This window comes from Oncorhynchus mykiss, chromosome 5, assembly GCF_013265735.2.
Source record: "Oncorhynchus mykiss isolate Arlee chromosome 5, USDA_OmykA_1.1, whole genome shotgun sequence".
NCBI classification, from domain to species: domain Eukaryota; kingdom Metazoa; phylum Chordata; class Actinopteri; order Salmoniformes; family Salmonidae; genus Oncorhynchus; species Oncorhynchus mykiss.
In genome coordinates this window covers 60,022,925-60,050,030 of record NC_048569.1, presented here as the reverse complement: position 1 = coordinate 60,050,030, position 27,106 = coordinate 60,022,925, and positions in this window count along the sequence as shown.

The window sequence follows — 27,106 nt, the reverse complement described above, 5'->3', positions numbered from 1 at the left end:
GAAAGAGAGAAGGAGAGAATTAGAGAACGCACACTTAGATTCACACAGGACACCGAATAGGACAGGAGAAGTACTCCAGATATAACAAACTGACCCTAGCCCCCCGACACAAACTACTGCAGCATAAATACTGGAGGCTGAGACAGGAGGGGTCAGGAGACACTGTGGGCCCATCCGAGGACACCCCCGGACAGGGCCAAACAGGAAGGATATAACCCCACCCACTTTGCCAAAGCACAGCCCCCACACCACTAGAGGGATATCTTCAACCACCAACTTACCATCCTGAGACAAGGCTGAGCATAGCCCACAAAGACCTCCGCCACGGCACAACCCAAGGGGGGGGGGGGGGGGGGCGCCAACCCAGACAGGATGACCACATCAGTGAATCAACCCACTCAGGTGACGCACCCCCTCCAGGGACGGCATGAGAGAGCCCCAGTAAGCCAGTGACTCAGCCCCTGTAATAGGGTTAGAGGCAGAGAATCCCAGTGGAAAGAGGGGAACCGGCCAGGCAGAGACAGCAAGGGCGGTTCGTTGCTCCAGAGCCTTTCCGTTCACCTTCCCACTCCTGGGCCAGACTACACTCAATCATATGACCCACTGAAGAGATGAGTCTTCAGTAAAGACTTAAAGGTTGAGACCGAGTTTGCGTCTCTGACATGGGTAGGCAGACCGTTCCATAAAAATGGAGCTCTATAGGAGAAAGCCCTGCCTCCAGCTGTTTGCTTAGAAATTCTAGGGACAATTAGGAGGCCTGCGTCTTGTGACCGTAGCGTACGTGTAGGTATGTACGGCAGGACCAAATCAGAGAGATAGATAGGAGCAAGCCCATGTAATGCTTTGTAGGTTAGCAGTAAAACCTTGAAATCAGCCCTTGCTTTGACAGGAAGCCAGTGTAGAGAGGCTAGCACTGGAGTAATATGATCAAATTTGTTGGTTCTAGTCAGGATTCTAGCAGCCGTATTTAGCACTAGCTGAAGTTTATTTAGTGCTTTATCCGGGTAGCCGGAAAGTAGAACATTGCAGTAGTCCAACCTAGAAGTGACAAAAGCATGGACCAATTTTTCTGCATCATTTTTGGACAGAAAGTTTCTGATTTTTGCGATGTTACGTAGATGGAAAAAAGCTGTCCTTGAAATGGTCTTGATATGTTCTTCAAAAGCGAGATCAGGGTCCAGAGTAACGCCGAGGTCCTTCACAGTTTCATTTGAGACGACTGTACAACCATTAAGATTAATTGTCAGATTCAACAGAAGATCTCTTTGTTTCTTGGGACCTAGAACAAGCATCTCTGTTTTGTCCGAGTTTAAAAGTAGAAAGTTTGCAGCCATCCACTTCCTTATGTCTGAAACACATGCTTCTAGCAAGGGCAATTTTGGGGCTTCACCATGTTTCATTGAAATGTACAGCTGTGTGTCATCCGCATAGCAGTGAAAGTTAACATTATGTTTTTGAATGACATCCCCAAGAGGTAAAATATATAGTGAAAACAATAGTGGTCCTAAAACGGAACCTTGAGGAACACCGAAATTTACAGTTGATTTGTCAGAGGACAAACCATTCACAGAAACAAACTGATATCTTTCCGACAGATAAGATCTAAACCAGGCCAGAACTTGTCCGTGTAGACCAATTTGGGTTTCCAATCTCTCCAAAAGAATGTGGTGATCGATGGTATCGAAAGAGCATAGAGAAATGATAGAAAAGTAGAACACATAATAATAAAAAGTAATAATAGATACACAATGAGTAACGATAGCTTGGCTATATACAAAGGCCACAAAGGGTACCAGTAGCGAGTCGATGGAGGTAAATATGGTAATGGAGGTAGATATGTAGATATAACTAGGAATAAAGTGACAGATAAGAAACAGTAGCAGCAGCGTTTGCGATGGGTCAAAAAAGTTAGTGCAAAAAGGGTCAATGCAAATAGTCCGGGTAGCTATTTAGTTATTTATTTAACTAACTATTTAGCAGTCTTATGGCTTGTTCAGGGTCCTGTGGATTCCAGACTTGGTGCATCTGTACCTCGTGCCGTGCGTTAGCAGAAAGAACAGTCTATGACTTGGGTGGCTGGAGTATTTGACCATTTTTAGGGCCTTCCTGGTTTAGAGGTCCTGGATGGCAGGGAGCGCGGCCTCAGTAATGTACTGGGCCGTCCGCACTACCCTCTACAGCGCCTTGCGGTCGGATGCCAAGCAGTTACCATACCAAGCGGTATTGCAGCCAGTCAAGATGCAAAATCTTTTCTGCCTCCTGAGGGGGAAAAGGCATTGTCGTGCGCTCTTCACGACTGTGTTGGTGTGTGTCCATGGTGTCTGGGCTGAGGGTGTGGATCTGAGCCATGACCAGACTTTCAAAGCATTTCATGGCTATGGGGCGGTAGTCATTTAGACAGGTTACCTTGATGTTCTTGGGCACAGGGACTATGGTGGTCTGCGTGAAACATGCAGGTATTACAGACTTGGACAGGGAGAGGTTGAAAATGTCAGTGAAGACAATTGCCGGTTGGTCAGTGCCTGCTCGCAGTACACGTCCTGGTAATCCATCTGGCCCTGCGGCCTTGTGAATGTTGACTTGTTTAAAGGTCTTACTCACAACAGCTGTTAAGATCGAGATCACACAGTCTTCCGGAACAGCTGGTGCTCTCATGCATGTTTCAGTATTATTTGCCTCGAAGCGAGCATAGAAGTAATTTAACTCATCTGGTAGGCTCGTGTCACTGGGCAGCTCTTGGCTATGCTTCCCTTTGTAGTCTGTAATGGTTTGCAAGTGCTGCCACATCCGACGAGCTTCAGAGCCGGTGTAGTACACTTCGATCTTAGTCCTGTATTGACGTTTAGCCTGTTTGATGGTTCGTCGGAGGGCATAGCGGGATTTCTTTTAAGCTTCCGGGTTAGAGTCCCGCTCCTTGAAAGCGGCAGCTCTAACCTTTAGCTCAGTGCAGATGTTGCCTGTAATCCATGGCTTCTGGTTGGGATATGTGCCTACAGTCACAGTGGGGACGTCATCGTCGATGCACTTATTAATGAAGCAGTCTGTGCTAGCAAAAGAGTCCTGTAGCTTAGCATCCGCTTCATCTGACCACTTTTGTTATGTGTGCTTACTTCCTGTTGTAGTTTTTGCTTGTAAGCAGGAATCAGGAGGAGAGAGTTATGGAGGGTGAGGGAGAGCTTTGTATGCGTCTCTGTGTTTGGAGATTTTTTTTGCCTCTAATTGCACAGGTGACATGCTGGTAGGAATTAGCTAAGACGACTGATTTCAGTTTCCCTGCATTAAAGTCCCCAGCCACTAGGTGTGCCGCCTCTGAATGAGCATTTTCTTGTTTGCTTATGGCCTTATACAGCTCGTTGAGTGCGGTTTTGGTGCCAGCATTGGTTTCTGGTGGTACATAGATAGCTACGAAATATATAGATGAAAAGTCTCTTGGTAAATAGTATGGTCTACAGCTTATCATGAGATATTCTAACTCAGGCGAGCAGAACCTCAAGACCTCCTTAATATTAGAGATTGCACACCAACTGCTGTTAACAAAGAGACACACACCACCACCCTCAAACTTACCTGACACTGCCGTTCTGTCCTTCATAGAAAAACCAGCAAGATTATTATTCATATCCTTATTCAGACCATTTTCCAAAGATGTTAAATAGGAATGTTGATAAACCACTGCCAACGTCTGACATAAACCAGCCAGTGCCGAAGCTGGTGTCCATGAAGTTAATGTCGTGGCTGGTTTATGTCCGACGAACCATCAAACAGGTGTGTTTTTACAGATACAACTTTTTATCAATCAATCTTTTCCAGTAGGATTTTTGTTCTGAAAACATATCATTCAGCAGTGATAAAGTATAAATAGCACCCTTTTGTTTTGCAGAACAAACATCGTGCTGGAAAAGCTTGATTGACAAAAAGTTGGATCTGTAAAAAAAACACCTGTTTTTGGATTTTGGTGTCTGTCTTGTGTCTTTGAAGCTGTTTGTGTGAATCATATCACCACATCTTCCTCTCTTTCTCCTGGTACAGGTTTAACAATACAATCAGAGCAGTATAATGAATCAGGTTTCCCAGTGGATAGGTTTCCCAGTGTTCTCATTCCCATGTAATGTAATTCCTCACACACAGCAGTGGCCCTGGTTCTTTCACATTCATAATGCTGGAGGACTGGAATATCTGCTACCTGAGACACCACAGGCCTTACTGCAGTCCTCCATGATAAGGAAATAATAAACACAACATGCGCCCACTGACCAGCATTGACTTTGCTTATTCACCTCAAATAGGTCTGGTGATGACGTACATAAAGATGTTGTATTGCTTTACATATTTTTCATGTTAATGAATTCAACACTACAACCAACACTGTAGCCCCTTTCAAGTACGCGGGACATACATACCATATTATCAAGAGCTACAGTGCCTTCAGAAAGTATTCATACCCCTCGACTTATTCTACACACAGCCTGAATTCAAAATGTATTAAAAAACATTTTTCCTCACCCATCTACACAAAATACCCCATAATGACAAAGGTAAAGCAAGCTTTAGAAATGTGAGCAAATTTATTGAAAATTAAATACAGAAATGTATAATTTGCATAAGTATTCACACCCCTGAGTCAATACATGTTAGAATCACCTTGAGACTTTCTGGGTAAGTCTCTAAGAGCTTTGCACACCTGGATTGTACAATATTTGCACATTATTCTTCAAAAAATTATTCAAGCTCTGTCAAGTTGGTTGTTGATCATTGCTAGACAATCAATCAATCAAATGTATTTAGAAAGCCCTTTTTACATCAGAAGATGTCACAAAGTGCTTATACAGAAACCCAGCCTAAAACCCCAAAGAGCAAGCAATGCAGATAAAGAAGCAGGTGGCTAATAAAAACTCCTAGAAAGGAAGGAACCTAGGAAGAAACCTAGAGTGGAACCAGGCTCTAAGCGGTGGCCAGTCCTCTTCTGGCTGTGCCGGTGGAGATTATAAGAGTACATGGCTAGATTGTTCTTCAAGATGTTCAAACGTTCATAGATGACCAGCAAGGTCAAATAATAATCATAGTGGTAATAGAGGGTGCAACAGGTCAGCTAATAATCACAGTGGTTATAGAGGGTGCAACAGGTCAACTAATAATCACAGTGGTTATAGAGGGTGCAACAGGTCAGCTAATAATCACAGTGGTTATAGAGGGTGCAACAGGTCAGCTAATAATCACAGTGGTTATAGAGGGTGCAACAGGTCAGCTAATAATCACAGTGGTTATAGAGGGTGCAACAGGTCAACACCTCAGTAGTAAATGTCAGTTGGCCTTTCATAGCCGAGCATTCAGAGGTCGAGACAGCAGGAGCGGTAGAGAGAAAGAATTAGAGAGAGAGAGAGCGAGCGAGAGAAAGAGAGCGAAAGAGAGCGAGAAAGAGAGAGAGAGAGAGCGAGCGAAAGAGAGCGAAAGAGAGAGAGAAAGAGAGAGAGAGAGAGAGAAATGGGTACAGAGATGGAGAGACTTTTTCAAATCTTGCCATAGATTTTCAAGCCAATTTCAGTCAAAACTGTAACAAGGCCACTCAGGAACATTCAATGTCGTCTTGGTAAGCAACTGCAGTGTATATTAGGCCTTGTGTCTTAGGTTATTGTCCTGCTGAAAGGTGAATTTGTCTCCCAGTGTCTATCAGAAGCAGACTGAACCAGGTTTTTCTCTAGGATGTTGCCTGTGCTGAATTCTATTCCGTTTATTTTTATCCCCCAAAAAACTCTTGTCCTTGCCGATGACAAGTATATCCATAACATGATGCAGCCACCACTATGGTTGGAAATATGAAGAGTGGTACTCAGTGATCTGTTGTTTTTGGATTTGCCCCAAACATAACACTTTGTATTCAAGACAATATGTTAATTTCTCTGCCCATGTTTTTGCAGTTTTACTTTAGTGCCTTGTTGCAAACAGGATGCAAGTATTATTATAGGTTTTATTCTGTACAAGCTTCCTTGTTTTCACTCTGTTATTTAGGTTAGTATTGTGGAGTAACTACAATGTTGTTGATCCATTCTCAGTTTTCTCCTATCACAGCCATTAAACGCTGTAACTGTTTTAAAGTCACAATTGTTCTCATGGTGAAATCCCTGAGCTGTTTCCTTCCTTTCCGGCAACTGAGTTAAGAAGGATGCCTGTATCTTTGTAGTGACTGGGTGCATTGATAGATCATCTAAAGTGCAATTAATAACTCAATGCCAGCTTTTTTTTACCCAGCTACCAATAGGTGCCCTTCTTCAGGAAGCATTTAAAAAATCTCCCAGGTCTTTGTGGTTGAATCTGTGTTTGAAATTCACTGCTCGATTGGGGGACCTTACAAATAATTTTATGTGTGGGGTACAGATATGAGCTAGTCATTCAAATGTCATGTTAAACACTATTATTGTACACAGAGTGAGTACATGCAACTTATTATGTGAGTCTTCAGTCACATTTTCACTCCTGAACTTATTTAGGCTTGCCATAACAAATGGGTTGAATACTTAATGACTCAAGGCATTTTAGCTTTTCATTTTGTATTAATTTGTAAAAATGTCTATAAACATAATTCCACTTTGACATTATGGGTATTGTGTGTAGGCCGTTGACACAAAATCTCAATTTAATTCATTTTAAATTCAGGCTGTAACACAACAAAATCTCAACAATGTAGTGTCTTCACTTATTGCTCTCTGTAAATTGTATACATAAACATAACTTTTCATCCAATAGTATTTGCAGCCTTGAAAACCTGCTAATAAATGATAGCCTATCTGTTACATTAAATATCACCATATAACACAATACAAACATGTAAACTATTTTTTTTCACTGGCCCAGTATTTAAAAGCTGTGTAATATAATTTAAGTAAGACATTGCTCTATTCTTTAAAATTGCATTGTATGAATATCATTCAGTTTTGTTTCCAGAGTATCATATGTCATTCTAAAAATAATCTTTGTACATCTCAAAATAGGACATTGCCCCTTTAAGACAGAGATATTGATCTGGCTACAGTAGGCTAGCCAGGACAAATGCTTTTTGTAGCTTTCTTTAAGCAGAATATCAACAGTAGCCACTAGCCAGCCCATTACTAGTATGTTGCCTATATATGTTATTATTAAATCAATTTCCCTACAATAAAGAAGCTCAGTGAGTGGATAGAGGAGCGCTTCTTCTTGGACACCTTGTGTGTGCAGTGTGAATGCATCAACTCATGTACTGCTCAAGTGCTCAAGAAATTGTGACTTGGGGGGAGCGTGTTTGAATGAACGGCCAATCATATTAGTCAAATACAAATACCTTTCTGCATGTATTCTTCAATGGTCTTCAATGGTAAATGTCAAACTGGAACACCAAAGTGCACTGAGAAGTTACTAATGTCGGACCATGAAATGGTAGATGACTTGATTTTGTGGTTGTGCCTGCCTTACACAATACCTACTCCAACCTCCTGTACCTACTTTATACCTGTCCTCTATTCATCCCTGTGCCAGTGGCCTGTTTTGGGTCTGTGTGGTCCGGATTCATCCCTCCCCTCCCTGCTGGGATCTCCCAGGCTGCCCCAGGCTCTCTCTGTCTGGGCCGTCTAAGCCCTGGGGCCACCCTGACTCTCAGGGGTCAGCCTCCACACACTGTGGAGACAAGAGAGCCTGACAAAGCTCTGGAACTAAATAACAGCCAAAGCAAAGCTGCTGTCAAATCTGGGAAAATACCTACAAATCCAGTTCACCAGGAGGGAAGCACCTCCCTCTACCTCCAGAACCAGTCTGAGAGATCGGGGGGGGGGGGGGGGGGGGGGGGGGGGGCGACACACACACTACTAAACCACCTCCAGGGCCATTCACAGTCTACAGGGCTTTTGAGTGGGGAGATTATTTTAAAAAGGGATTGGATCCATCTTTTGGAGCTTGGACGCTTTTGGGGACATTTAGCCACAGAAAAATGATGTTACTTCAATTCTTCATCAGTCATAAGACCAAATCAACACCTCGAGGTCCAAATAAAAGCTGGGAAAATGATTTAAGCAAGTCGCCTGGCTCACTGCATAGAAGGGCCTAGAAGTTTGTAATGCCAGGCTAAGCAAAAAGAACAACTGCTCCTGACCCTACGAACTCAGTTCTAAAATAAGTCACTGGGCAGAAATAATCGGATGCCCTGTTAAGAGAGCTGATTATATTTCTGTGGATGTTTATGTTTGGATAGCTGTTCTGATCGGAGTTATCTGTGCTACTGTGCTGAGAAACAGGCAGGCGACAAGGCTGGACGGGCCGATAGTCCAACCTGCTGACAGCACAATAATTAGTGTTCATGATCGCCTGCCATGCCTGCCAACCAGGCTGATTAATAAAACAATAGACTAGACATGTCAATAGCCTACTCTCCAATCTTAATACCAAGAGCGAGATACGAACAACATTTATCCAAAGGCACAATAACAGTAATTTCAAGACATGATCTTGAGATGTAGGGTTGACTTAATATACTGTGGAGGAACTAATGAGATACATTGCTAATATTTTTTACAGGACTTAGAAACTCAAATGTGTCAAGTCATCAAACAGATTGAGAAAGTTCTATTTAACTCAATGATACATTTGAAAGTGAATCAAGCCCCACTATCAATCCCTACTACAAACAATTCCTCCTGTACTACATTATTACATGCATTATACATTTTATAGTGTTCCTTCCTCTCATTTTTATTCAAACGTAAAGACTACGCCATGCAGTGTTGCACAGAATCCAGCAAAGCGTCTAATCACGCCCCAATGTTCATACCTCTCATCTCTTTGTTCCAGCAGCATGCCTTTCATTTTAGGGAGCTACATCCTGTCTCCTTCTGTGGTTTTCTCTGCCTTTCATCCACTTTTATTATTATTTAGATGCACAGGAGAGAGAAAAACACTAATAGCCTCTGGAACGCAGCTTCCCCCCTCAAAATTGGACACACTTAAAAGGAAAAACATTAGGGTCTGTAACAGGAGACTGGTGCATTGAGCCCATACAGTAATTATGTGTCTACACCTGACTTGAGAAAGAAAGAGGAGACAAGGGGTGAAGAATTGTTTCCAGAGCCCACCAAGGTTGAAGCAGCAGGAGAGAGGAAAAAGAAAAGTACAGATCGAGAGCAACTTAAGGAAAAAATGACAGCATCTTTTGCCGCAGCAGACAAGTTGCATGAAAATGTTTGCTCCACTGTCAGGTCCAAGCATAACATCTCCATGTTACAGCATTATGGTAATTACACTTATTCTGCTAAATGGAGCTATCACAATCAGTTACTTAGAGAGTGTTTGATGATACTGGCTAGACGACTTCAACGGAGTGAGGCCATCCATCTTGGCTCTGGGTAATCAGAGAGAATAACTACCAAACAATACGAGTCATTGTGAACTTGTTGCTTTCCATCACCAGAAATGTGATATGGGACCGTATTTTATCAGAACTCAAAACATTACCCCTTTCCCAATTCAACCCACAAGTAAAAAATCCTATACGTAAATTCATTGTGCTCAAACTCTCCTTGAGTTCAATAATTATTTCAAACATGGCAAAAAAAACTTGATCATATTAGTCCATATCAATCAGTCAGTAGGACAGATTTATCAAGATTAGAGCTCAGAGGCAGTGTTTACTTAAATTCATGTGGTTGCCATATAGGGAGCTCACATTTGGCTGTCTCAATATTTACTCCATTCACTCTGGAGGTAAATTCCTTTCAGCACCACTCACTCCAAAGCCAGAAAACTCTCCCACCTCCATCTTCTCTCTCTCGCTCTCTCTTCCTACTTTGCTCTCGCTCTCTTTCTCTGGCTCACTCTCTCTACCTCAGTTAAAGCTGGAACTGCAAAATAAACGCTTTGCCAGTTTCTGAGCGAGACCCAACATTCTCCAGTGAGGTTGAATTCCTCCAGCCCTCTGTATAGTCTGGGCTTCTTTCTCAGACGGAAGGGAATTCACTGTGGCAACCCAGGGCCTTCCTGGGGCTCCCAGTAGGTTTTAACAGAAAAGTCATTAACCAACAGAGTCCGGTATAATGGGCCCCATATAAGCTGAGAACAGTCAGTCTGGTCCTGGTCCTTGTCCTTGTTCATTCAGTTCACTGCAGTCCAGGGTGCTCACTGCAGGGATAGGCCTGCTGTGGATTGGATGTTGTATTTAGGGTATGGGGAACTAATGCTTAGGAGCTGTAATAGATCTTATCCTGGCCTCTTGAGAACCCACAGGTAGGGGCTGTCTTCAGCACAGGCAAAAGGCCTGCTAATGCTCGCAGGATTACTATTGGTTAGTTACAGCACTGGTGGAAAAGTCAGCAGAACGTTGGAACGTTAGCTATACACGATAAGCCAAGTGTGTGTGCCCTGAATGCATCTAAACATTATGTGATGACTGCACCCTTTGTCCAAAGAATTTGCCCTATTGCATGAGCTGTCCTTAACAGGTTGTTAATGTCCTATTTATCTGAAGAAAATGAAATAAGGCCATAATCATCTACTCTCCTTCAGCTAGAGACAAACAGGCAGTTTATAACTGTCTAGGTACGTCCTACAGACAACGGATCTCCAACCAGAAGGTAATGTACACGATAACGAGACAAGACATGAAGCATTTAACTGCAAAAACAATAATAATATCAAGGAGATCAGACGTAATCACAATGGCTCAAACCTGTCTAATCAAACATTTTGCATTTACCACATAATACATCCTAAAGCATTGCCAAATTGATACAATGACAAACACGTTTGATTTGCTTCGTTTTTGCGTTGTTCTTTTAAACCATCACCGCACAGCCTTAGGATATCTCTATTGTCTGATACAGAATACGACACTGAATCCAACACTGGGATAAATCCATTGCACAGTCGAAGGCCATAGTTGCACTTAGAGTCCAGACACATGGAGATCTCGTGATGCACCACACAATCCTCCATAAGCATTTAATCATCAACCCTAAACCATGCAGGTGTGATCTGCAGTGACTTGTAAATATTTATGTTTGAACACGTGCCATGTAACACATTCTGTGTAATCCTGGAGTACTTGCTATGAGACTATGGTGGGAGTGGGAGAAAGGTATGGCTAATGTTGGCCAATGTGATTGTGGTTTCAGGAGGACCTTGATAAGGAAACGCAGATTACTCATGGAGGAAGGCCTTTCTGATGAACGATAAGTCTTTGAGAGCACAAAGGCTCAGGTGCAGTAGATGATATTGAAAGCAAACACTTACAAATGCTCACAAAGCAGGCACACACAGGCACACACACTCACGCACATGAAAGCAGGCACACACACACCCTCCCTCTCTCTCTCTTATATCAGTTACCCTCTTACCCTGCTCCACATTATTATGTCTGCAGCACTGTGTCCTGGAGGCTACTTCATCCTCCCACAGGACACAACCCACAGGACACAACCCACAGGACACAGCCCACAGGACACAGGACACAGCCCACAGGACACAGCCCACAGCTCCAGTTCACTTCAATAGAGTGTTTTACTGAGGACACTGTAGACAGATATAGTACCAGTCAAAGTTTAAACACACCTGTTCATTCCATTTTTTTATTTCATTTTTGTGTTATTTCATAGTTTTGATGCCTTCTCCATTATTCTACAATGTATAAAATGGTAAAAAGAAATGAAAAACCCTTGAATGAGTAGGTGTGTCCAAACTTTTGACTGGTACTTTATATAAATCTACCCTATTAGATGGATACACAGAAACACAACTATCATGCATGATCCTCTGTCTATACATGTGTCCCTGGAAGGCAAGCTTCCCAATGCATTTACATAAGTATTCAGACCCTTTACTCAGTACTTTGTTGAAGTGATTACAGCCTCGGGTCTTCTTGGGTATGACGCTACAAGCTTGGCAAACCTGTATTTGGTGGTTTCTCCCATTCTTTTCTGCCAATCCGATCAAGCTCGGTCAGGGTGGATGGGAAGCATTGCTACACAGCTATTTTCAGGTCTCTCCTGAAAATGTTCGATCAGGTTCAAGTCCGGCCTCTGGCTGGGCCACTCAAGGACATTCAGAGACTTGTCCTGAAGCAACTCCTGCATTGTTTTCCCTGTGTGCTTAGGGTCATTGTCTTGTTGGAAGGTGAACCTTTGCCCCAGTCTGAGGTCCTGAGCGCTCTGGAGCAGGTTTTCACCAAGGATCTCTCTGTACTTTACTCCGTTCATCTTTCCCTCGATCCAGACTGGTTTCCCAGTCCCTGCAGCTGAAAAACATCCTCACAGCATGATGCTGCTACCACCATGCTTCAACGTTGAGATGGTGCAAGGTTTCCTCCAGAAGTGACTCTGGCATTCAGACCAAAGAGAATCTTTGTTCCATCAGACCAGAGAATCTTGTTTCTCATGTTCTGAGAGTCCTTTAGGTTCCTTTTGGCAAACTCCATGTGGGCTGTCATGTGCCTTTTACTGAGGGGTGGCATGGTATGGCCACTCTACCATAAAGGCCTGATTGGTGGAGCGCTGCAGAGATGGTTGTCCTTCTGGAAGGTTCTCCCATCTCCACAGAGGAGCTCTGGAGCTCTGTCAGAGTGACCATCGGGTTCTTGGTCACCTCCCTGACCAAGGCCCTTCTCCCCCGATTGCTCCGTTTGGGAGTGCGGCCAGCTCGAGGAAGAGTCTTGGTGGTTCCAAGCTTGGAGGAGGCCACTGTGTTCTTTTTTTATACTTATACTTTCCGAATGCACATATTGTTTGAGGTAAAGTGACGATGCAACAGAATAGATACTAAGCAATAGCAGCTGCATATGTGTTGAGTCAAAAGGGGGTCAATGCGGATAGTCTGGGTAGCTATTTGGTTAAATACTTAGCAGTCTTACAGCTTGGGGGTAGAAGCTGTTCAGGGTGCTTTTGGCGGTCGAATGCCAAGCAGTTGCCATACCAAGCGGTGATGCAGCCAGTTAAGATGTTCTCAGTGGTGCAGCTATAGACATTTTTGAGGATCTGAGGGCCCATGCCAAATCTTTTCAGCCTCCTGAAGGGGAAGAGGTGTTGTCGTGCCTTCTTTCACAACTGTATTGGTGTGTATAAACGTTTAAACGTTGAGCTGTAGTCAATGAACAACATTCTCACATAGGTGTTTTTCTTATCCAGGTGGGAGAGGGCAGTGTGGAGTGCAAAAAATATTGCATCATCTGTGGATCTGTTGGGGCGGTATGCGAATTGGAGTGGGTCCATTGTGTCTGGGATGATGGTGTTGTGACCAGCCTTTCAAAGCATTTCATGGCTACAGATGTGAGTGCTACAGGGTGATATTCATTTAGACAGGTTCCCTTGACGTTCTTGGGCACAGGGACTATGTCGGTCTGCTTGAAACAAATAGGTATTACAGACAGGGTTAGGGAGAGGTTAAAAATGTCAGTGAAGACACTTGCCAGATGATCAGCGCAAACTTTGAGTACGCGTCCTGGTAATCTATCTGGCCCCGTTAACCTGTTTAAAGGCCTTACTCACATCGGCTGCGGAGAGCAAAATCACACAGTCATCTGGAACAGCTGTTGCTCTCATGCATGATTCAGTGTTGCTTGCCTCAATGCAAGCTTAGAAGGCATTTAGCTCATCTGGTAAGCTCTCGTCACTGGGCAGCTCACGACTGGCCTTCCCTTTTTAATCTGTGATAGTTTGCAAAAATCACACTACAGGTTCAATCAAAGTGTTCATGCTGTATAGGAGGTGTTAGCGGAGTAAAAAATGACAGAAGTTGTTCCATCATATATTGACACAAATCCACATCTATCCTGAAAACACAGTGAAACATTCTGAATTAATCTGCAGTTCTGCTTTCCTTTACCTGCAATTGATTGGATTGAGTTCTAACACTACAAATACTCCATATTTACAGTGAACGTTTCTTATTACTTTTGCCAACCCTTCTGTGATCTGTTCCATTCAACATTTAACAAGACCTTTCATGACATTTTGAAAGCTGAATATATCTACACTGTAAACTGAACTATGCCCCTTCTAAAGTATTCAGAAGTACAGATAGACCTTTCAGTGTGCAATGTGATTCACTGTACACAAAGGTGTTTACACTGTGACTGTTACATCCTATGTCAATTTCTGCAGAACTATCTAGATCTTTAGTTTTATTGGAATTCCAGGGGCTCTTCTACACTACACAGTGGGGCAAAAAACTATTTGGTCAGCCACCAAAAGTTCTCCCACTTAAAAAGATGAGAGAGGTTTTTTCATCATAGGTACACTTCAACTATGACAGACAAAATGAGGGAAAAAATCCAGAAAATCACATTGTAGGATTTTTTATGAATTTATTTGCAAATTATGGTGGAAAATAAGTATTTGGTCACCTACAAACAAGCAAGATTTCTGGCTCTCACAGACCTGTAACCTCTTCTTTAAGAGGCTCCTCTGTCCTCCACTCGTTACCTGTATTAATGGCACCTGTTTGAACTTGTTATCAGTATAAAAGACACCTGTCCACAACCGGTGGACAGGTGTCAGGGCTCTGCACAGGAGCTGTAATAGATGAATTGGAACGCAGATGAATTGGAACGCCAACTCCGAGCCAGGCCTAATCAACCAACATCAGTGCCCAACCTCAAATAAATAACACAGGACGAGACCCGTAATCATCTGTGCAATCCACAATGCCTTGAAAGCCAAAACACACAGCACAAGTACTCACACGAACCAATGGACATTGTAACAATAATGTAAAGTTTGTGCAGAATGGAAACCAAATGGGACACTTATACAAGTACTAATCAGTGGGAATAAGGGACAGGTGTATGTAATGAAAGTTCCGGAGGGATCTGTGCAGTGGCGTGCCGTGGGCCTGGGGTCTGGGCCTTCAGTGAAGTCCTACACAGTCCCACCCAAATTAATCCACCTCTTATTACCATCATTATGGTGCCATGGCTCTAGACACTATACATTTAGACAGAAACACAGTATAACCAGGCGTTGCGTCACCTTGAAATTGACATTTTTATTCAGAGAATTGCAGGGGAAGAGTACAATACCTTTTCATTGTGCAGCTTCGTTGCCCTGAGCGCTTGTTCGTTGAGCTGTAGATCCAGCTGAGTAGTACGCAAATTAATTTGTTTATTAAATTCAGTTTCCTAGTTCTGAGATTCTGCATAGACCTGCCCATACAGGACCTGCCTCTCAATATTAGTAATCCAATCAAAAGACGTGCACGCACTACGCCTGCTAGCTGGCTCCTGTGTAACACTGGAGCCAGCCAGCAGGCGTACAATAGCCAACTCTAAAGCTGATTGGTTGACACTAAATTTTTATTTCCATTCACTTTAAGCTACAAGCGCCCGCACTGTTGATTCTGAAGGCCTGAGGGCAGATTTTAGACCCCTGGCAACACATGATGGCTCAATATGATTGGATAAAAGATCTAACATAAAGACCAGCCCTCCAAATCTCAACCTGGGGCTGGAAGCAGTGCAACCAAGAGGAAAGCTATGAAATGAAGAGTATAACTCTTACTCTGGGGAATAATTTAATACATATTTGTGGGAAAATATATTTAAAAAAAAATTATATTCTGATGATGTTTAGGCCAGCAGAGAAGGCCTTGCTGGCCCTGACGGCCCACCACTGGATCTGTGACAGTACACCCCCCCCCCCCTAAGACACTGGCCTTGAGGATGATCACAGGAACGCAGTGCGGGTCTATCAGGACCCGAGGCAGCTGCCGAAGTTGCGTCATCGTCAGACGGTCCAGTTGCCGCTGCCGAAGTTGCAGCGGCGTCGGATGACCTGTAGCAGTGGCATCGGATGGACTGGTTGTGGTGGTGTCGGACAGGCCAGCTGTAGCTGCTGAGGTTGCGTCGTCGGACGGACCCGTTGTGTCAACGTCGGACGACCCAGTTGCAACTGCCGAAGTTGCTGTGGCGCCGGACGGACCAGTCGCAGCATTGTCGGATGGGCCATTCCCGCGGTCTCCCTTAATGGTCCATTATTTTGTCACGTTGGTATAAATGATTCGGGAGACAGGCGTAGGAATGCGTAACAGGGTTTTTTATTAAGCCCCTGAAAAGGCACGGGGAGAAGTCCAAACAAACACGTAACAAAACACAGGGTAGAAACCCAAAACAAAAGAGCGAGGAGTACCTCGAATAAATAACACACGCGCACAATGATTAACACACGGGATGAGACCTGTAATCATCTGCACAATCCACAATGGCACGAAAGCCAAAACACACAGCACAGATACTCACACGCACCAACGGACATTGTAACAATAAACGACCGCCCAATGGAAACCAAATGGGACACTTATACAAGTACTAATCAGTGGGAATAGGGGACAGGTGTGCATAATGAAAGTTCCGGAGGGATCCGTGATAATGAGATGTTCGACAAGCAGGTGCCCACGTGCTATTAGTCATGTAGTGTATCTTTGATGCACATGTCACAGTTATAAAGTCTTAGTCCCAAATAAAGGTATTTTATGATAATATAACCCTTGTGCATACATTGCTACTTACAATACTTTCCACTCTACCCATGTTTCTATGAAGTTAACTAGCTCAACAGATCCCAGGAGATTGCACTGATCCCCTTATAAAAACCACAGTGGCAAACAGCAAAATGGTTTTACTGCTGGCTTTGAGGAGTCGAATATCGGATAAAACTGCTGTCAGCAGGCTGTAGTCTGTTAAAAGGTCAAACGGAGGTTTAAAAAACATTGTTCTCTTCAGAACGTCCACTTTGAAAGAATACTCGGCAGGCCTTCATGTGAGTTCTTATCTAAAATGTATCAAGTGTTTGGGAGCAGAAGGATTTCTCATCATGAGAATACAGGTGTGCCAAGACCAAGTTCACTGATGAAATGTAAGATCTGTGTGGACTGCCTAATGAATAATAATCTGTGAGCAGGCCTTAGGTGTAGATTCAATCAGATCAAGCGTTAACCGGCGATGGTTGACATTCGCATAGCTGATGTTTTGGCGGTGTTGGAGGTGTAACTGCATTGGAGCTGTCAAATCAGAGAGTAGCGGCTCTTGATTATTGTCACGAAGCCACACCCATCGTACTCGAGTTAGCAGTTCCGAACGAAAAAGTAGGCAAACAATCAAATCACACAATCAATCAAATTGAAAATCGTGAAATGAAATAAGGATTTTTTTATCAGCCTAATCGAGGTATAGATTATCACTCACATTCCAGTGTGCTAACTTGTAAACAAGGCTGCATGTGATTTCTCTTAATGTGTGCAGCCAATGGTAATGCCCGCTTTAGGTGTAATACCAGGAGTCGTTTGTGGTTCCCTTTCAGTCGGTCACTTGGTTTAACATACTATTGGGAGTCATAGTCACCTGAAGAAAATTAAAAAGCGTGGAGATTAAACCAATGTCCAACGGGCCAATGAATGCAAAGCTGTAACGACTGTTGGTGGAAGAAGGTGAGGACCAAGATGCGGCGTGGTAAATGTTCATCATTATTTGAATAAACTGAACACTAAATGCAACAACCGAAACAGCTCCGTCCATCAGGTGCAAAACACACTAAACAGAAAATAACTACCCACAACCCATAGCGGGAAAACTGGCTGCCTAAGTATGCTTCTCAATCAGAGGCAATGACAGACAGCTGTCCCTGATTGAGAACCATACCCGGCCAAAAACAAAGAAATACAAAAACATAGAAAAAGGAACATAGAACGCCCACCCTAGTCAAACCCTGGCCTAACCAAAATAGAGAATAAAAAGCCTCTCTATGGCCAGGGCGTGACAAAAGCCTGCCTTAGGAAACCTTGCCTTCCTGGTTATAACACCGGGGCTCGCATTCATTTCCTCAATTCTTCACTCTTCCCCTCACCTGAAAGAGACCATGTCACGCAATTTACAAACTTTTCAAGCACATGAAGACTACTGGATTTGGAGAGAGTACTCGTCCCCGCAGATTTTGCAATTCTTGGGTCTTTGCATCGTTTTTTGTGTTTGCTCAAAGCTAACTATCTTCTGCTATGCTTGTGCAGCTAATGCTTCCTTGTTTGGGTAGGATTTGTGTTTGCTAAAAGCCTACCACTTCTGCTCTGCTTGTGTAGTAAGATGAATAGTGGTAAGAGTAAGTTCAAAAAGGGTACCCAGATGGATTTGAACCTCTGACAGTGCCTTAAGGCATGTGGTTTCACAATGAAAATTAAAGATACTCACAAGTGCTGTACGTTTTGCCTGGTGTGGAAACATGCTCAGGCTGCCTTGGCTCGGACTAGTTTGTGTGACCGTTGTCACCGGCTGAGTTCAGGCTCTCTTGTTAGCGGACTTCTTAGGAATATTGGAATTACTGAAGAAGGCCCTCTCTGTCATGGGGGACTGGGGTTCAATTCCCTGACGGGAATCCCAGCCAAGCCACGGCTAGCTGGCTGGGTTCTCTACTTCCCTGAAGGTGTTCGGGAATCGCATTCTGGAAAGGATGTGGTGTCTCTGACTGGTTCTGGGTTTTTTTTGGAGAAAGAGATGGATGAGCTAGCTCCTGCAGCTTCATGTCTCTGCCACGGATATTGCGTTGGGCTGCAGAGCAGCGGCGTGGCAGTATGGCTCTCCTTCGCAACGGAGGTAGCAGAGGTTGGGGAAGGTTTTACCACCTGGGATGACTGTGGTAAAGTGTTGCTTGACTTTCTTTTTTTGCATGAATGTGGTACTGTTTTAGAGTGAGCTCATCTGGCTTGCATTCCGTTATGGGAAGAGAGTTTGTCACCTGGTTTTGCAGGCTAACAGAGAGGCTAATCCTAGTCCGTCGCTCCCGAATGGACCAGTGTCATCTCTGGTTGACTTTGTCACAAATAATCTATCGGAGTAGGGGGAACGTGTTTTGGGCAAGCCAATTTTGCAGAAGGAGTGTTTGGATCAGCTATGGAGTCCATGCATTTCTGTTCAGAGGAGAAGCAAAAGCAGAAAGTAGCAGTGCTTTTTAAGGGTTGGTGTCAGATTACAGGAGTTTATCCTTTTCAGAGTTCTTTGGTGGATATTTTGATGTTCTTGCAATATATTTTTTAGCATGGCTTTTCTTTTTCTACATTGAAAGCTTACGTGGTAGCTATCGCAACGTGTCATGTAGGGACTGACGGCTCTACCCCAAGCTCTCATCCTTTGGTGGTGTGGTTCCTGAAAGACATGCGTTGGCTCAGACCAGTGTCTAAGCCTATGGCACCGACCTGGGACCTGGCTTTGGTCCTGGATGCTCCGTGTGAGCCTCCTTTTGAACCTTTGGAGTCCCTGGACCAAGAGGTTCTTTCCTACAAGACTGCCCTGCTCATGGCCTTGGCTTTGCCCAAGCGTGTTGGTTCAATCTCCACACGCTATCAGTACACCCTTCCTGTTTGTAGTCGGCGTCTGGCGACTCCAAGGTGGTGTTATGTCCTACTGCAGATTTTTCTCCTAAGACTATGCCAATATACTAAAGGGTTCAAGTGTTTGAGCTGTTCATTGTCTCACCTCCTCCGTTTGCTTCCAGTGAACAACAGAGGTTGCATGGCATGTGTCCGATGTGCGCTTTACGCAGGTACTGTATATGAATAGGACAAAGCATTTCCACATTGTGACTGTTTTGCTAATAAAGCTCGGGGTAGGGCACTTTCTAAGCAGTGTCTTTCTCATTAGATTGTGGAGGCTATCTCTCTGCATGTGACATCAAATGACAGGGGTTGCCTAGCGGTGTGCGTGTTCTCTCCACTATGGGTGTGGCGGCTTCTTGGGCATTGTTCAGGGGCATGACGATTGGCGATATCTGTGCAGCAGTGAGTTGGGGTTCCCCCCCCCATGCCTTTGTCAGGTTTCATCACTTAGCTGCTGCCAGTGTGGCTCATAGTGTTCTTATGGCTGGGTTTGGGAGCGGGTGTTAGGCAGCGTGCAGGTTGCACATTTATCCGGGTTACCACAGTTCCCTTGTGGGATTGAACCTTGGGCTGCCATGGCAGCGTGCAGGTTGCACATTTATCCCGGGTTACCACAGTTCCCTTGTGGGATTGAACCTTGGGCTGCCATGGCAGCGTGCAGGTTGCACATTTATCCCGGGTTACCACAGTTCCCTTGTGGGATTGAGCCTTGGGCTGCCGTGGCAGCGTGCAAGTCACAGTTTCCAGGTTACTGTAGGTATTTTGTCGGTATGAGAAGTGTGTGCTTTACCAAGTCACATGTGTTCTGTTGTTTCGGACTTATGGTTCCTTGTACGATTTCTGACATTTCAGGCTCGCAAGGTAAATATTGTTCTTGGAACCGTGGGGTCTATGGACTTGGGCTGTTGTGGCAGTGTGTCAGTTGCAACATGTTCTGTTTCCCTATATGGTGCTCTGACAGTTCAGTCTTCTCAGGTAAGTATTAGGGAAAAAGGTGGCTTCTGTAACCCCTTTTTTTGGAGCCATTGGAACCTGTGTGTGCTTGGGCTGCCGTGGGCTTCCTAGTTTGGTACCCTCTGAGCCGGCTTGGGACGTAGTTGTATGACCCCATAGTATGTTATACCAAGTGACTGACTGAAAGGGTACGAACAGTTATGACTATAACCAGCGCCATCAGGTGATTTGGACTCGCTGAAGAGCGGTACTGAATTGAGGAAATCAATACATGCACTGGTGTTCTAATCAGGAAGGCAGAGTTTCCTGGTACCCTCCGAGGGCAGGCTCTGCATTTAGGCATGTTTTTTTGTTTTCTTGCGGTGAATATGATTGGTTGTTAACTCCCCATAGTATGTTATACCTTGTTCCCTCCTTCAGTGAACAGTAGTTACAGTGGGGAGAACAAGTATTTGATACACTGCCAATTTTGCAGGTTTTCCCACTACAAAGCATGTAGAGGTCTGTAATTTTTATCATAGGTACACTTCAACTGTGAGTAACGGAATCTAAAACAAAAATGCAGAAAATCCCATTGTATGATTTTTAAGTAATTAATTTGCATTTTATTGCATGACATACAGTGCCTTGCGAAAGTATTCGGCCCCCTTGAACTTTGCGAACTTTTGCCACATTTCAGGCTTCAAACATAAAGATATAAAACTGTATTTTTCAACAACAAGTGGGACACAATCATGAAGTGGAACGACATTTATTGGATATTTCAAACTTTTTTAACAAATCAAAAACTGAAAAATTGGGCGTGCAAAATTATTCAGCCCCTTTACTTTCAGTGCAGCAAACTCTCTCCAGAAGTTCAGTGAGGATCTCTGAATGATCCAATGTTGACCTAAATGACTAATGATGATAAATACAATCCACCTGTGTGTAATCAAGTCTCCCTGTGGTTTTATGGATATCTTTAATAAATGGCTTTCTTCTTGCCACTCTTCCAAAGTTCAAGAGGGCCGAATACTTTCACAAGTCACTGTAAGTATTCGATCACCTACCAACCAGTAAGAATTCCGGCTCTCACAGACCTGTTAGTTTTTCTTTAAGAAGCCCTCCTGTTCTCCACTCATTACCTGTATTAACTGCACCAGTTTGAACTCGTTACCTGTATAAAAGAAACCTGTCCACACACTCAATCAAACAGACTCCAACCTCTCCACAATGGCCAAGACCCGAGAGCTGTGTAAAGACATCAGGGATACAATTGTAGACCTGCACAAGGCTGGGATGGGCTACAGGACAATAGGCAAGCAGCTTGGTGAGAAGGCAACAACTGTTGCCGCAATTATTGGAAAATGGAAGAAGTTCAAGATGACGGTCAATCACCCTCGGTCTGGGGATCCATGCAAGATCTCACCTCGTGGGGCATCAATGATCATGAGGAAGTTGAGGGATCAGCCCAGAACTACACGGCAGGACCTGGTCAATGACCAGAAGAGAGCTGGGACCACAGTCTCAAAGAAAACCATTAGTAACACACTACGCCGTCATGGATTAAAATCCTGCAGCGCACGCAAGGCGCATTTCCAGGCCTGTCTGAAGTTTGCCAATGACCATCTGGATGATCCAGAGGAGGAATGGGAGAAGGTCATCTGGTCTGATGAGACAAAAATAGAGCTTTTTGGTCTAAACTCCACTCGCCGTGTTTGGAGGAAGAAGAAGGATGAGTACATCTCCAAGAACACCATCCCAACCGTGAAGCATGGAGGTGGAAAAATCATTTTTTGGGGATGCTTTTCTGCCAAGGGGACAGGACGACTGCACTGTATTGAGGGGAGGATGGATGGGGCCAAGAGCATTGAAGTTGGGTCATGGCTGGGTCTTCCAGCATAACAACGACCCGAAACACACAGCCAGGGCAACCAAGGAGTGGCTCCGTAAGAAGCATCTCAAGGTCCTGGAGTGGCCTAGCCAGTCTCCAGACCTAAACCCAATAGAACATCTTTGGAGGGAGCTGAAAGTTCGTATTGCCCAGCGACAGCCCCGAAACCTGAAGGATCTGGAGAAGGTCTGTATGGATGAGTGGGCCAAAATCCCTGCTGCAGTGTGTGCAAACCTGGTCAAGAACTACAGGAAACGTATGATCTCTGTAATTGCAAACAAAGGTTTCTGTACCAAATATTAAGTTCTGCTTTTCTGATGTATCAAATACTTATGTCATGCAATAACATGCAAATGAATTACTTAAAAATCATACAATGTGATTTTCTGAATTTTTGTTTAAGATTCTGTCTCTCACAGTTGAAGTGTAACTATGATACAAATTATGGACCTCTACATGCTTTGTAAGTAGGAAAACCTGCAAAATCGGCAGAGTATCAAACACTTGTTCTCCCCACTGTATATCCATACCTGTATGATTTCACAGCTCTTACGTAGTTCCACCTCCGACACCGTCAAAACAACCACTATGCGGATGTCAGCTAAAGTGGATCTGATTGAATAGAGCCCTTACTCTATGTACGTTTCTCAATAGATTAACGAAGCGAGTCTCATAAGTGATCCATAACCAGACTTTCCAATTACAAAAATTAATACCTCTGACAGTAGGACAAGGCTGTGTAAAAGTCCTGACAAAAACCTGTCTCGTCTTGAGGCTCTCCACACCCACATCTCTCTGACCAGTGAACTTGACCTCAACAGAGGGAAAGCAGCCCAAAAATGTCCGAGCCTCATTTCAGCTTCACTATCTGCCAGCATAAAAAGCACACAACAGATCTGAGGAGAACATCTGCATTCCACAGAACCTTTCAGTTAGGGAAAACCTTCCCATTCACAAACTATCAGGCCACATATCAATATTTCCTCTACAAAAACACTACTGATATGAATGGCCTTTGACAATGAATCTCAGACTGACGCAGAGATGTTAAGCAATTATATTGTAATATCCTTCAACATAGCTGAAAACATACCTACCTGAAGGGCAAGCCAACAACACTATGCACATGGGCTGATTCAGAAGAAAAAAAAGATTTGGACCTACGCCTATATTTTCTGCACAATGTTGAATCAAGAACCATGTCAATCATCTGTAATGTCTATGTCACATAGACTCCAGTCTACACAACAAGTTCCTAAAAAAATGGTGTGTTTGCTTGAGCCTAAATTGTAATTTGACCAGAAACCTTTTACAGTTTGGCGTTTGCTAATAGACTGAAATGTGGCCTTTTTACACCTCATTAAAAAGAGCTTTGGCTCACGACTGGTTGAATGGCCCCCTATCTTCTTTGTTGTTTTTGAGTAAGTCAACACTAAATAGCCACCGTCAGAGTGTGCCCTAAAACTGACCCTGGAGCATAATTTATCCCCACGAGTGTATTTACACAGAGCTAATGACAGATCTGAGTACAGATGAAACAGTACATTCGAGATACCAAGAGACCAGAGCTTTTTTCACCTGGGAGGTAGGCTACACCACTGGACATCTACAGTTCAGTAACTGAACATTTGAAAAGGATAGTTTTGAAAGACGACTTTTGAAAAAGGAAAATGGCTGAGTATGACTTTTTTAAGGGTTGCCACAGTGGGATGTGTTCAAGTATTAGTGAACTGTAATTACTCTTCAGTTGTTTTGTGTGTTTGAGTCAGACTGTCTCACATTCCGAGCAGTTGCTATTATCTAGGGGGCGAATCCTGACTTGAGAAATGTGTAAAATGTGCACTGACGTCCATGGGAGATTTTAGTTTTAATTGTGCACACATTTCTCGAGTTAGAATTCAGCTCTGTCACAGAAACATTTTAATTGTGGTTTCTAAAGCATTCCCAATACATAACATGAATATTGTGTTTTTCAGAAAAAGTTGGGGTTTCATTACTCTTCAGATGCCCAAGGATTTCCATGGTGATATATATATAAAAGCCCAAGAATGTTGTGCACAAGTCAATCAGTCTTGGGAAAGTCTTGATATATGACTGTCTTTAGCTCTGACTCCCCAGTGCCTGCATCATTCTCCATCTGTTTTGCTTTAGAGGAAATATTGTGTTATGATGAGAAACTGGTTTAGCATGTGTTGCAATTGAAGATTGTTGATGCAGTCGACTTGGACCGCCAAATCCTAGATTAGTTATTGTGGTTTCGTCCTGGCCTAGGGAGAGAGATGTGATGTGTCACTAAATTAAATCCATTGCCCACCTCTGACTCACTAAATCTACAGTAAGACACCTACCATTCCTGGGGGGAAATGAATTTCAAGCAGTGACACAGGGAAAGGTTCAGGTTTTTATTAAACAGCCAGTTATGAGAAACCCTTCAGCAGTATGGGGTATGACTTTGCAATAACCATACCGTTATATGGTTATACTGTTTCTACTTGCTAGTAGGAAGGGCCAAAACACAATAAACTTAAGAACATGGATAGTCAATATTCAGGAATCCATTGACAGTAATCCAACATAATGTAGCACTTTATGACTATTCCCAGTGGTTGTTGCATGACTCTGGTCTGTGTTGAGCTGCAGGAGGCTGATAGAGCCCAGGGAGATAAGAGTGTAGTCGTAGAGACTGGTAGTGCTGCTGTCTTCAGTTCCTCTAGTCATGGCCAACGAGAACACATTATAGCCCAGCGCTGGGCTGTTCTGATCTGTACCTCCTACACTCACGTACACCACAACGTTCCAACACTCTTTATCAGCTCAGCTGCTCTGGGGAGCTATGCTCAATCACACACACACACACACACACACACACACACACACACACACACACACACACACACACACACACACACACACACACACACACACACACACACACACACACAGAAACACACACATACACAGTCATGTATGGAGTCAGTATGGGGATTTACAATACTAGTTCATAAACAACTACTTAACTGAGACTACACAGTAAGCCAGTGTCCTTCCCTCATTCGTCTACATGTAACATAGTGACCCCAAACATTAGGGGTCTATATAGTCACAAGGCTACCATGTTATTCCCACTGTAGATCAAAGAGGACAAACAGGCCCCTTTCAAACAGGTTGTTCTCCACAGATCATACATCACTACACTGTTTGTACGTTATGACCACACCCTTAAGAGCAGTGTGTGTGTGTGTGTGTGTATGTGTGTGTGTGTGTGTGTGTGTGTGTGTGTGTGTGTGTGTGTGTGCGTGTGCGTGCGTGTGTATGCATGTGTGTGTATCTAGAAGTTCCTGCTGGGCTTCCTGGATAGAAATGTAATCGGTGGTGTTGTGATTGTGAGCGCTCTGTAAATATGTATCTACCACACCAGTGACTCACTGGATAAACAAGAGAGAGAGGCTGTTTTTTTACCCTGCGTGGTTCCCATCAAGCTCTTTGAAGGAATGTGATTGTAGATGGTGAAATATGTCTCAGCAGCTTATGCTTGTTTTAGTTCCGGATCCTTCTCTTTTTTTTTTCTAGTCTAAAATTGGTTGTACATGTGAATGAGAACCAAAACAGTCTCCTGGTAACCAGGTAACACAGAAACAAGTTAGACATTTATCACCTGCAGTGACGGAGGACCTTTTTATTGATTGTATTACTACGTGACGAACCATTAATGCCTTTGTTATCACCTATGCACTTCAACTGAGATAAGATTGTCTTAAGGGACAGCCATCTAATAAAAGTACATTTAGTTAAAGATCTACAAAACTCGGACTAACTAACTGTACAGAAGTTGGCAACGGTTCAGAATGTTTATTTCTAAAGTGTTTGATTTCATTTCACAAAACACCAGAAAGTCTCCATCTGAATCCTCTCTTTATTCTAGCGTTTGTTGACCCTTGAATGACTCCCTTAGCTCAGTCAGAGAACAGTTTGTCAATGTCTCTGGTAAGGAGGACTATATCTCAGGGATGGCCTCCGTCTGATCTCATCTCTCCAACACTCCAGCATGCTGTAAGTGTTCAACATACATTTTGCCAATTCAGATGTGCAGTCCTAAGTCTAGAGTTTAACGGTCCAAAACCAACCCTGGTTTACCATAGTCAAAGCTCTACAGTCAATAGTCTCGCCAAGCACCCAAACAAGAGGACCACTGGAGAAAGAAGTGAAGAGAGAGAATCAAGTAGTAGCAGAGGTCTATTAAAAGAAAAGGTTTAAGTTGGAAGGAGTGGGAGTTACCTACCTACAACTGTCTTATCAGAGCTGCCAGGCTCCCTGCACAGTGTCTGTGCGTTAATTCAACCTGAAGTCTGGAAGCGGTTCTGCTCGGCTGCTCTGGAATGGGCTCAGTGCTTCAGCCCTTAGCCTGTAACCTGGCATGACATCCCCAGCCCCAGGCCTAGTGATGGAGCGGTTCTCCACAGCCAATTCACATGGGAACAGACCATGCAGGCCACAGCAGTCTTATTCACACTACATGACATGTGCCAAGAAGTAACATAACATCACAGCTGAGCACAGGAAACTGACAAGTAATATGTGCTCATAGGCTGACTGATAGGGATGGCCCTGGGTTAAATGGTACAGCTCAGTGAATACTGTTCATGTGAGTCAGTGAACTGGTGTTGTGCTTAAATGATCCGGGTTGGTGGAATGTTGTTATCATATTAGTGTCAGATCGGGGGCTTTGTTTTCGGCTGGCTTTAAGGCCGCGCTAGTGCCAAGCGCACATTAGTTAGCAATTTCATAATGTAAAAGCTGGAGCACTGGCATTTTCAAGCACTAACGCCAGGTTCAGCCATTTATTTACCTGTCTAATATCAGCTCGGTTGCACTCAGATGGGAGGGGTGGAAATATTTGAGGTGTGTAATTGAAAACATGAT